This window comes from Pseudochaenichthys georgianus, chromosome 15, assembly GCF_902827115.2.
Source record: "Pseudochaenichthys georgianus chromosome 15, fPseGeo1.2, whole genome shotgun sequence".
Classification (NCBI taxonomy): Eukaryota; Metazoa; Chordata; class Actinopteri; order Perciformes; family Channichthyidae; genus Pseudochaenichthys; species Pseudochaenichthys georgianus.
The window spans coordinates 34111851-34123912 of record NC_047517.1 but is presented as its reverse complement, the minus strand read 5'-3'; the positions used below and the strand labels follow the sequence as shown (position 1 = coordinate 34123912).

The window sequence follows — 12062 nt, the reverse complement described above, 5'->3', positions numbered from 1 at the left end:
CTCAAATAAGGTTCTTCTGAGCCATACACAAACACCCTAGTAGTCTGCAAAGGCTCAAAACTGAGACCTGACCCCTGCCTTTATCAACATATTTAGGGACACTGACCTGACCACTTCATCATACTGTAAACTAATATCTGACCTGATCCAATGTAATAAAAGAAAGGTCTATGTTTGCTTTGGGCACACAGAAGTTTTTTTCTCATGACACAATAACATCTAAATGATATTAAAAACTTTACCCGTGTAAATGAAGCAACAAATCAAAAAGAAAAACTTTATTGTACCCCCAATTTGGCTGCTTTACTTGTTTGCATCTGGAAAGGACCAATCAAATATCATATTCCAGAACAAAACTATGAACAGGTGAGAGAGGTGGTGATAAATGGTTATACAGGACACCCAATGAGGAAGTACTCCCTAAATGACTGGCGATAGTGTAAAGTCCCCCTTTAGCAAGTTTTCTTAAATCCATTCGTTCTGACCTGCAGTTTAGTTGACCATCTCTCAGTTTCCCCCCTCACCAATGTGCTTGTTACTTGAAACACAAGGCACATAAGGACATCATGACCCAAAAATACCCAAACCAGAACACGACCTGAGCCGCAGCCGAAAGAAAACATCCCGGGATGAAACCTTAAAGCTCTTAAGGGACATGACAAAGTCTCAGGTTTCAGGTAGCAGGACTCTAACACAACGCATTTAACACATTCAATTGAAATAGCTCAAGGCATAAACAATCATGATACATCTGTTTCAAGTGACCTGCCAATTTCAGAAAGGAAAACACAAACCCAGAAACATATCTGGCAACCTTCCTGCCTCTGCGGTGCAACTGACGCTGGGGATAAATAACCCGGTGAGATTCAGTTTCAATAACACAGGCCCCGCTCGCCAAAAAATTAACATCAGCATAATAGTATTAGCCTTCTCATAGTCATCCATTAAAACTACTTAGGGCAGACAGGCAGACAGGCCGGGGAATACACAGGCGCTCTTATTAAAGAGAGGGAGAGTGAACGAGGAGTTTAATGGTTAATTGTGTGGATACAGAGTACACAAAATGTTCCTTTTTATCATACCAATAAGACCTAGTACTTGGCAATAAAAGAGGCCTACACTTTAATGTGTGGTTAACTTTGTGGTTAAAGCCCAAAATGAATAAATAAGAACACACTTTATTAGACATTACACCAATCACTGATTCTGATCTTGTAACGTGAAGCAAGAGTCGATGCTGGAAGTTTTCTCTGCACAGCAATATTGTTTTAGGAAATAATCCTTTAAGACTAACATCTTCTGATGTGAGATAAGCCTTATCCTCTGGCTCTTCCCAATAAAAGCTTTGCCTGTAAATAACAACCTTTGGTCCTCCCTTTGAAAACCTGACAGAGATCTACACCCACTGCTTTGTTTTTTCGGCAGTCCCACCTTCCTCTCTGTTAGCCCTAGTGAGCAAGATCCACATCTCCAAGCTACAAAGTCAGGTGTCAGAAATCACGTCTTAGCCTGTTCTACCGCCCATACTCGCTTCAGGGGTGAATTCACCAAGTGGTGCAGGGGAAATGTAAAGCGAGCTTTCAGAAATGGGCGTGGCTTCACGATGGGATGACCTGTTCTTCAAGCAGCTGCAGGGGTTGTGAACTTGAACACTGTCATTAAAATCAGTGTTGAAGGATGGATGATAAAACATTAAGCGGACGTTAGTGTGACGTCTGATCCCAGAAGTTACAATCGAAGTGCGTGTGCGGTGCAGTGACGTCTTTACCTCTGAATTTTACTCATAACAAGAATCAAGATCTTCTGGTCACACATATTGCGTAAAGTCTGCTTGATGTGACATAAACAAAAAGCAATGTGGCATCACTTTGACACTGCATGAAGTAGTTGTTGTGTCGCAGTAATAAGCATCCTCATTTCATTATCTCGAAATGACTCATGCCCTCTTGTGTGTACTGATGGATCTGAATCAATACATCTGAACATTTAACATAATGAAAGGACACATCTGGCAGCAATAACATCAAATGACGAGAAAATACAGTTTCCCATCTGCTCTCTAAATATGACTCTCCTCATGTCTGTCCCTGTACACCAGACCACCCTCTGTCTCCTTCTCATGTCTTTGATGACTCTCTTGCTGAGCATCCCGTCTCTTTCCAAGTCACCCCCCCCCCTCCATCCCAGCTGTTGCCAAGGCAATGGTGTTGTGTGGAGACAGCTGTTTAGGGATCATTTGTCAAGCTGCTGACCTGCCCTCTCCTCTCTCTACTTTTCTCTCTTACCCTCATTTCTGTTATTAGTCAAATCAACTGCGAATGCCAATGTTCACACCCTTATGAATTGACCAACCATTCAATGTTGTTCCATTATCTCATTTTTATGAAAGTGACCATTTAAAATGAAGGTTAATTAAATGACGGAACCAATTTAGTGATGTACGCTTTGTATACAGTGAAACAGCAAAGGAACACATACACAAGCAACTAGCTCATGATCCTGACAAGAGATTTTGAAACATTGATTGCACTCTCCTTCATGAGGAAAAGATGTGGCAGCTTGCCCGAGATAAAAGCTGACTTTTGTGGAAAGGGCATTGAGAAGATGCCAAGACATGATGTCAGTCTCTATACTTACTTTCCTCTCTCACATGCTGCTGCCATGTTTACCACACGTTCTCTTCAGCTCCTGGTTCTTCATAAAACCACGGCTCTTATTTTTACGATCCATTTGATGCATTTTAATTAGTTAATTTCATCCAAGCCTGACTAAAGCAAGAAAAGCTAAGCATCTCTCAAGCAATTAACAGGACATGTTGCTATATTAATTAGGCTAATGAGAAACTCCTTGAAGTTCCGTTAACTTTAGCCTTTGCAAGAACATTTACAAACACAACATCCTATATAACACACTACAGGAAATGGAAAACCCCAAAAATCATAATAGGGCCCCTTTAATCTTCAAAATGACAGCCGATCTGTTTTCTGGCAGTCCAATAAATAGAGTATCATTTAAACATTTACACACACACACACACACACACACACACACACACACACACACACACACACACACACACACACACACACGCACACGCACGCGCGCACACACACACACACACACACACACACACACACACACACACACACACACATAGGGACAGGTGTGGGTCTTCTGTCGAGAGTGTTGTTAAACCCATGTGTTCTGTAACATGAGAACACAACCTTCACACCTCAAAAGGAACAAGCTCTGTGTGAGTGTGTGTAATTGCGTGTGTGTTTGTCGATTGTGCTTCACGCAGATATCAGTTTACGGTTTGTGACGTTGTTCAGTGCCACTGAGGGATTTATTCAAACAAAGCAGACACTACACAAGCATGGCTAACACATCATGTGTCCATAATGACATTAAAACATACACATGCAGCTCTCCCACAACACTTCTTCCTCGGCTAATAAATTCAGTGTTTTGGTTCTGTTGTCACGGAGGGAGTTTGCATGTATGCGCGTCATGTGACCTACAAACCTCATCACGGCTCATTACCATCGAATGCCTCGCTAATATGAGAGTGTGAAGGAGTAGTTGAGTGTATGTACACAAGTGTGTTGGCTGAAGTATTTGTTTGTGACTAAATGCATACTTAGGCATGTGAATGTAAGAACTAAATCCACTCACAAAAGAGTAGATTTTTACATTGTGTGGGACCGATAGAATTTATGTTTTAAAGAGTTTTCAAATGTGATTTATTCATCCCGATATGAGCCCTTGTTTTTGTCAAACAGCGTCTGAAACCACCTCCCTCTACATCTTTATGAGGACGACTGGGGGCACATTTATCCAAATACATGTCAAGCTTACAGCCACTTCACATCCTCCTGGACACGAATAAAATCCCATTTCAGAGTTACAGCAAATCAAAACCCACTTCTATCAGCACAACATTTTTGAGAGAAGCAAACACTATAAATGCAAAAGTATGAATGTTATCATGCACAGCTCATACACACAACCCATATTCCTATAGCGTCTAAGGCAGCGTTTCTCAAAGTGTGGGGCAGATTGGTGGGTCGCGGGAAAAAATAAATTAATAAAATTAAAAAAAATTTAAAAAAAAAAAATTTCTTTTTTTTTCACACTGATGGAATATCAAAAGAACGAACAACGCATCAATGAAAGCGACCCTCTACCACACAAAACAACACCTATAGATAACCCAATTTGTGTTCTTTGAAATTGAAAAGGATATTGCATTGTGTTTGTTACTTTCGTTGCAGTTGTATGTCTTAAGTGTAATTTGGCATGCTTTTATTTTGAAGGCGAGTTTACGCTGTTGACAGTTGTTGTTGCTATGGAAACAAGAAACGTTTCACAGCGGGCGGAACTTGTCATAAAGTCCGCGATAATAAAGCCCACCCATTTAGAGGGAAGATATGATTGGTCAATTGTACTGTCATTTGACATTACTCTCTCGTTCAGTTACTATAGCGGTGTGAATTCATAGCTGGACGTCCAATCAGCTCCTGTCTTCACAGACTCGCAGAGAGGAGCTTCTTCCATGTAACCCTTCACATTCAAACAGAAACTGAATAGGCAGATTCAAAGGATTTATTTCTTTGGAAATTTTATTTGAAATATAATTTAATCAAGTTATTTTTGGTAAAACTACTGACAAATATTACTAAAAACATATTTAAAAGAAATATATAAAGAAAAATATAATTTGTTTTAATGTTTTTAAATATTATTTTGTAGAATATCTTAGGCCCTCAGAGACAGGCTCGCCACTGGTAAAAATATCTCATACACACATGTGAAAGGCTCTCACAGACACACACAACAGCGTTGCAGTCGGGAAGAAAAGCAATGTGGAGCGAGAGAGAGAGAGCGAGAGAGCAAGAGAGAGAGCACACCTTTATCTATTTAATAAAGTTGTAAAAAATAAAGTAAGAAAATATTCCAATGTGTACTATAGGACAGTAAAAAGTTTAAAAGGAGAGGGATTAGTCAAATATGCATAAATAAAAAGAAAGAATGCTAACTAGGTAACATAAGATAAGAATAAACAAGTTTAAATGATTTGTTGTGATCATATTCTAAAGATGTTTGGATTATTGAAAAGTATACAGCTCCCTTTCATCTGAGTGTTGAGAGCTGTATCCATAAATGCATGTTGGGCTCAAAGTAGGGCTGCTCGATTATGGCAAAAATCATAATCTCGATTATTTGGGTCAATAATTGATATCACGATTATTAAAAACGATTAACCATTTACTTTGAAAAACATCAATTTATTGAAGAAAATAATTTGAAAAGTATGTTTTTAACAGTTGATTACCCTGAACGTTAAGTATAATTCAACTGAAAAACCTATTTAAAAAAAAATAAAATCGTTTTATTTCGATTATGTTGTTTTCATAATCGTTGCAAGCCAAAATCGTAATTGCGATTAAAATACGATTAATTGAGCAGCCCTAGCTCAAAGTGCACCACATTGATGCATTTAACTTCAACATTTAAAAAATACCACCACCAAATAAAGCAGGTTAAAATAATTAAATTGCATACATTTTATTTTAGTAAAAACTGAAAACGGGTCCCACAGACCCAAACAGCACTCAAAGGTTAAAGGCAGCATATAATAATGTTAAAATGTGCTAAATATATACACTGCAAAAAAACAAAAAAGAGGAGTAAAAGTAGCTCACGACTTGTTTTATTTTATTAAAGTAGCCCTCATCCTAAAAAAGGTTGGAGACCCCGTTATAGAACGATACATTTGGCAATTTTAAGCTTGGCCAACCATTTTATTGGAGCGATAAGGAACAGGTGGGGCTTGAAAGGGCCCACCTGTTCAAAGTGGGGAATGACAGAAAAAGTTTGATAACCACTGGTCTAAGGGAACATCTAAAGGGCCAATCTGCGCTGGTTATTGGAGTGCGAAGTCCCAGTCTGCCGTGTGTGGGGATGTGTGTGTTTTTGTGTAGGAAGGAGCCTAATTTGATTCTCGACTGTACCATGTTTCCCCACTGGCATCCTGTTTATGGAAATTGTATAATTGGCTCCATGTCTGTGTGTGTGTGTATTTTTGTGTGTGGGATCCATGTATTTACTACCTCAGGGTCAAAAAGGGACTGAGAACAAGTCAAGACGTAGCTGTAGGAACGCACGTGCACCTCTGTTCTTGTTTGTGTGTGTTCACAACCAGAGTTGTGCATTGGCAGGTACCTGCGTGAGTATGCATGTGTGCATGAACGTGTGTGCATCCCCCAGCTTGCTTTGTTTTCTTACCTCTTTTGAACTTCCTGTGTCTGTATGTGTGAACAAGAGTCGCCCCAGAAACTGCCTCAAAGATAAATACTTATGATGTGTTCAATGTATATTTTACAGACCACAATGACACAGGAAATATTAAACCTGGCTGTTCTGGTCTCTAAAAATACAGTTTTAAATGAAACAGCTATGTAAAAAGAAGTTGAATTGCTGACCTATTTTGTATTAATTGGTCTGGTAATTCCGTAAGGACCATCTATAATAAAAAATAGAGCTACTGAATGTGCTGGAAGGTGCTCTGGACAAAGATGTAAGTCATGTAGGAAACCTTAAAACTTGATTTATATCTGAAAGGAACACAAAGCTAAGTGCAGCTAAATAACTCTACTGTACCTATTTCCAATCCAATTTCCCTTGATTGAGTTGTTTCTATTGATCTTGTAAGTATTTTCAAATTATACTTGATTCTACCCCTGACAAAGCCAGCCTATACTTTTCCCCGCACTCATTGCTCTTAGCCTGCTTTTTATAGCCTTGTTTTGAACAGCTATCATTTCATTTCAAGAATGCTGGCGAGCCCCACTTGTATTTGTGAAACTAGTCCATTTGTTTTCGAGCAAAATGAAATCAGGTCTCATATATATCTGATACTGTAAACCACATACCTTGTTGTGATTGAGATTTCTGTCACATTTTAGTATTCATTTTAGTATCGTAGTAGCAGTACAGTTATAATAATACAGGTAGATGCAGCTATAATGGTATCAAATGTCACAGAACAGCTATTTGTGTTAATACAAATAGCTGTGTAGTGCTAACTGCAATCACAGTAATTGCAGTACTCGTAGCAGTAGTACTACACAACCTGGCATCTGATCAGTGCATTATACTACAAGTTGGACAGCAGAGAACAACTGCCAACCAAACCCACACACACACTCACACACTCACACCAAACGTGCAGGAATGAGCTGTTACTTTCTGTGACATACTGCCTTCAAGAGACACACAGAGATAATTTGACACTGACAGTGCAGTGGGGGTTGTCAGTGTGCTCTCCCCATTTATCTCACCTCACTCTCCCTCTCTCACACACACACACACACACACACACACACACACACACACACACACACACACACACACACACACACACACACACACACACACACACACACACACACACACACACACACACCACACACACACACACACACACACACACCTAAACATCTTTCAGAGAACACACCTGCATTCTTTACAAGCTATACCGGAGAGAGAGTGCACAGATCCTGTTACGGACAGAGAGAAGGAGAAATGCAAAGGCCATAAAGGAGGAACTTAAATGGAAAAAAGTAGGAGTTGAAAAGTCTCAAACTTTAAGAGGCATACTGCCTTCAAGAGACACACAGAGATAATTTGACACTGACAGTGCAGTGGGGGTTGTCAGTGTGCTCTCCCCATTTATCTCACCTCACTCTCCCTCTCTCACACACACACACACACACACACACACACACACACACACACACACACACACACACACACACACACACACACACACACACACACACACACACACACACACACACACACACACACACACACACACACACACACACACACACACACACACACACACACACACACACACACACACACACACACACAGGGGTTGTCAGTGTGCTCTCCCCATTTATCTCACCTCACACACACACACACACACACACACACACACACACACACACACACACACACACACACACACACACACACACACACACACACACACACACACACACACACACACACACACACACACACACACACACACACACACACCTAAACATCTTTCAGAGAACACACCTGCATTCTTTACAAGCTATACCGGAGAGAGAGTGCACAGATCCTGTTACGGACAGAGAGAAGGAGAAATGCAAAGGCCATAAAGGAGGAACTTAAATGGAAAAAAGTAGGAGTTGAAAAGTCTCAAACTTTAAGAGGTTTAAAACTTTTCTCCCTCCCCTCTCCTCCACCCATTCACACTCATTGATCTATATAACCGCCCCCTGCCTACTTCACTCCCCCCCTCCTTCTCTCTCCATCAGAGAAACAGAATCAGGGTAGAATCAGCCGGAGGCTATCCTATTTAGATCAGCTATTTTGTAATTCCTTTTTGAAGCAAAAACGTCCTCTGCTATTCCCAGTAGGGACACACTCAGGGCCGCACAGCACTGATGGCATATACTGCTTATTTCTATGGGAATGCACATTTTCAAAAATAAGCCCATCTTGGGAATTTGTTTAGGCTATAAATACTTACCACAGCAAGTGGCAGTATACTGAGGGAATATTGTTTACTGTGTCCTAAATGTTTTAGCAAGTTTACAGAGCTTGCAGTTTCTGTCAGCATAACCAAGTAAATGGTGCTACGTCTACAGCAGCTATTTAACTTTAACTTGCATCACATTAAAAGGTGTGAAACTTCACCCGGAAGACAAAGCACAGCCCAGCACTTTCCTATTCCCTACCTGTACCTGTAATGCCCCATCAACTAATCTCCATTATTTTGTATGAGGCTACTTTATTTAACAGCAACGTACCATTTGAACCTAGGCTAATCAAGATGATATGGGAAATTCAGCAGATATGATTTTGAGGGAACATTAGAGATTAGGTTGTTGAAGGACTCTGTAGGAATATTTCTAGCAGCAAGATGACATCTTAGTACAAGTAGCTATGTTCAAAATGCGTTCCACTTCAGGCACTACAACTATAGTTGACAGTCCTTCTGCTCCACCTTTGGGTCTTTCCCCCTAGGAAACACATGCAATAATACACACACAGTAACCATGATAGCCCGGAAGGACAGTTCATCATTTGATTTCAAGTGTTATTAAAACCCACTTAGTCCTGGCTGTAAGAGCTATACGCTATGGAAACTATGCCGTCTGCCACAAGCTGAAAAAGCCAGCCTTGCAGACATCTGCTTCAAATCTGACCAAAAACAGAAGAAAAGGAGACGGAGAGAGAACGTTTTAGACTACTGTTACTAGGACAGCATCTCTCCAATTCATTCATCATGATAGCACACTTTGTTTTATGTCATTACAACACTCCTCACAAGCAATATGAACATCTCCAAACACGCACTGTGAGCACTACTGTAACTTAGGCTGCGGCCACACGAGGACGAATTCGGTCGTTTGCGTTACTGTTTAGTGTCATCCGGCCACACGAGGACGACCGAATACGGCACTAAACGACTGAGGAAACGATAACGGGTCCGAAGGTGGATAGAAAGGCATACGCCACTCTCTGGGGGGTCAAACGGCCCCGTGTGTACACCCTATCCAAACATTTTCAGATCACTGATAGTGATTGCGCAATAGCCCCGCCTCTCCCCACCTCTTCTGCTCACCTCCGCTTACCCCGCGCCATTGCTGAAGTGTTTCGCCACCAACAACAATAACAATGGCGGATCGCAGAGTTGCTATCGTGCTCCGGACGCTATTGACCATGCTACAGTTGTTTGTGCAACATCTACAGCAATAATGATGAGGCAATAGCCCCGCCTCTCCCCACCTCTGCTGCTCACCCCCGCGTCAAAGTAAACTGCACCCTGAATTCAGATTATTTATCTTTCTCTCGATATGGACCTAAAGGCGAGTGAAGTCTAATCTGACAGGACGGAGACACGCAGCTCTGCTCACCTGCAGCTCCTCCCGCTGCAGCAAAACACACACTTCAAGTCAGATCATCACCCTTAGCTATTTTAATTACCTCTCAAACTCCCTAAACTAGTTATAAATATGTTTATTTTGTACTGTCGGCCGGGTCACTCATTACTGGATCAGATGCTGCATGAGACAGACACTGACGCTGTCCGAAGAGAGGGAGGAAAAAGAGAGGCTCCGTGTATTTTATTATTATAATATATAGAGTCGTTATTCATTTGTTTTAAAGCTCAATAAATAACAAAGAAGACCTTTGACCGGCACTTTTATCATTTTGTCCGGAAGATTTAAACTTTAATACACGCTGACTGGCGAAAAACTCTGCCCGGTTCCCTCGGCCCCCACCGCGGAGAATAAACAGAAGGGCAACCATGACAACCATGCTTCTTCGCTGCTTTTTTGGAGGAAGTTACAGCGCCACTACAGGCTCCTGCATGTACTGCAGCTTCTCCAGCGGTTGGAGCTAAACGGAGCGGTCTCGTGTGGACAGACACTATCCGGATAACTATTGCGTGTGGACGGAAGCTTGTTTGCGATTGCGTTTACGTTAATCCTATGCGTTTAGCCGTTTTCGTCCTCGTGTGGCCGCAGCCTTAGAAGTAATGCCTGCCAGCTAAAAGCAGACAGACCTCTACATCTCCTCGCAACTCTGAACACAAGCAAGCTTACTTTATTACTATAGTCCATTTATCCAATATCAACATCAGCTATCAACATCAGCGTTACAGTTCCACCGCGGCAGCACCTGTTCTCGACCATATTATATATTCCAATAAGAACAATAAGTCCCTCCAAAATATATTAATTTAGCCTACATTCTGTGAAAATAATTTGTTCCAAATGGTCGGAGGCGTTCTCAAAAAGACTATTCCCATAAACTTGGATGTGGCATAAACAATATAGGTCAACTGCTAGAAGCTGTGAACTTTATTGTGAACGTTATTGTATTCTCACTAGCACTACAAGCCCTTAAGGCCACCTTGAGAAGATTTTTACTGCAAACAGTAATTTGTTGTGACATCGTGAACATGCCCACCTTGCTGAATGAGGGAAAAAGTGGGAGAGACCAGCAGCTCACCTTATTGAGTGTTTTAACAGAAAACAGATATTTATCACAAGGACACAAATCCATTTTAAACGGTCGTCTTCATCAAAGAAAATCTGAGAAAATGCCTTGTTACTGGCAGTTTAACTGGTTATAAAGAGTCTGTGTGAAATATGATACTATGATGACATTGTTGTCTACTGTTGAGAAGCTAAACATTAAGAAAGTTAAGACACTTTAAAATAAAACAATGCATTCTAAATACAAAATGTGCTGTCATGCTGATGCTGTTATTTTAAATACCTATCGCTTCTGAACTGATAACATCTGAGTCAAGCACTGAGTCAACATTTGAGTCAGTTTCATATTGTATCACCAGCTACAGTCCAATGATGATGAAACACACACAGATATGTATTCACATCAGTTGTTTTAACAATGAAAGACTTAAAGAACAAAAGAGGACTTTGGGATTTGGTTAGCATTGTTCAAACATTTGGCCGAAAGCTGGAGTTAATTCCCCACACTGTGAGCGGGTCAAGATGTCAGAGTCTCTGGCTGTGAGCAACATCATCACTGTGGTGAAAACCTCCTGAAATGTGGTCAAATAGCAATCACGGACCTCACCATGAGTCATCATCAGATAATAAGGCCTGCGCGACTGGCTCTGAAGAGCTCTGAACTTTTGGAAGCGATATTTAACAGCAGGGATTCCTTAAATGGCGTTTCAAGTCCTTTTTATACAGAACAAGAACACAAAAACAGGCTCCACTGCGTGAGTAGTTGCTCTGGGATGTTCTCGCACAGCATAAAAGACACCGAAAAGGGCAGCTGGCATTTTTTTCAAAAAGCCTTTGTGTATCCAAATAAACTTGATAAGATAGATGCTTCTTCTTCGTGTTGCCCCAATTCCCTGCTGCTTGTTTTATTAACGTATTTCAACCAGCTCCTCTAGGTTTGCCCTTAAGTGCCTTGCTTAATGAAACTTCAACACTTCTTGTTCAATGTCC

The 12062-nt window shown here is 41.0% G+C and overlaps 1 protein-coding gene across 1 annotated transcript in view; it reads right to left on the bottom strand.

The window, feature by feature from the left end:
* The window catches only part of slc8a1b (solute carrier family 8 member 1b), a 152882-nt gene that overhangs the window by 125876 nt on the left and 14944 nt on the right, over positions 1–12062 (bottom strand). The gene's annotated exons all lie outside the window — the stretch shown is intronic.